This window comes from Poeciliopsis prolifica, unplaced genomic scaffold (assembly GCF_027474105.1).
Source record: "Poeciliopsis prolifica strain line A6 unplaced genomic scaffold, Auburn_PproV2 SCAFFOLD035, whole genome shotgun sequence".
Taxonomy (NCBI): Eukaryota; Metazoa; Chordata; class Actinopteri; order Cyprinodontiformes; family Poeciliidae; genus Poeciliopsis; species Poeciliopsis prolifica.
Genome location: NW_026562410.1, coordinates 6,254,286 through 6,256,005, shown reverse-complemented (window position 1 = coordinate 6,256,005; position 1,720 = coordinate 6,254,286).

Here is a 1,720-nt window from a genome sequence, read left to right as displayed (position 1 = left end):
TGACAGCCTCTCCAGCCCCACGCGCTGTAGTAGGAGCTCTGCTGCCTCCCCTCCTCTCTCTCTTTTTCTCTCTCTCTCTCGTTTTGCTAAACCTGTCCGCTCTCATCACGTCAGCGCCGGGCAAAATGGTGATGCCTCAACTCTTGGCAAAGTGAATTAAAAGAGACGCAAAAGAAGCAGTTAACCGCTTCATCAAAGGATAATCCTACAGAACTGGAGGCAGATTCATGACTACAGTTCAAGTCTGAGATAAAACCTGGAGATTTCAATACTTGATCTTTAAAAAACATGCATTTCTAATAAGAAACCAATGAAAGAAAGTTAAATAAACTTGATTATTTTTCATATTCAAAACAACACATGATCTGTTCTTATCAGATCATGTGTTACAGCATTTTTTAGAGTCTGTTGTAAATCACATTGTGGCTTCTACATTCATTTTTAATTAAATTCATTTCTTTAGCTTATATTTGTCACTTGAAAAATGAGGTTTTTCTCTTATTAAAGGGGCAGTGTTTTGCATTTTCATTTTGCATTTTATAGCACAATCAACTATAATCCTATAGAATTGGAACAAGTAACTATTATTTCCTTCAGTTGTTATAAAAAGGCTCTATATAGCCTATTTATATATATATATATATATATATATATATATATATATATATATATATATATATATATATATATATATATATATACACATATATATATATGTATATATATATATATATATATATATATATATATATATATATACATATATATATATATACTATATATTATATATATATATATATATATATATATATCTATATATATATATATATATTATATATATATATATATATATTCACAGAAATTGTCCTTCCTGATTTAACGCCTTGAAATTGGATCTCTCTCTTTAAGAAACTCCTGCTCTTTCTGAAACTCCGCCTTCAGGAAGTCATCACAACATGGCCCCTCTGTAGACCCTTTAAGGTTTTCACTGACAATAGCTGATATGAGCTCAGCTGCTTCTCCGTTCCACCAGCTGTTTGCCAATTGCTGCTGGCTAGTCTGAAGGAGCCGAGTGGAGCTGGAGGGAGTCGCAGGGCCTAGGAGCTTTATTTTCCCCGTAGACAACCAAACTATTGTGCTGCTTTAGTATAGTGTTCATTAGATAAATCTATAACAGAAATATTCATAATGTAACTTGATGTTTTGCTTATTTTCTGGCATGTCATTTTGCATTTAAAATGTAAATACAGTTTTTCATATATATATATTTTCATATCTAACACTCCTACTTAATTTTTTGTGTCATTATAATTATTTCCAGTTCTACCTCCCGTCTCGCTGAAATGTCTTCCTGTGCTTTAGAAACTCGCGGTGAATCTCCACACGAGCCCACTACACTGAACAACATCTATTTTCGGAGCTTTATTTTCCTCAAGCAAAACAGCTGCACTTATTATGTGCAACACAACACAAATCCAACAGCCGCGCTGCAGCGTGCAATTAGAGCACCATGACGATTATACAATTCCGTTATTCAGCTTCGAGATAACCGGAAGGCCTTTCCGCGGAGCGAGCGCCGCCACAACGAGGCCAGATACTGTTACAGTGACGTGGTCTTTGTGCTGCAGCGCTGAAAGCGGGTCGTCATGAGCCGGGCCGCTTCTCAGTGTTGCTGAACTCTGGTTCGGATTCGTGTCTGCAGGTTGAGCTGAAGAAGTAG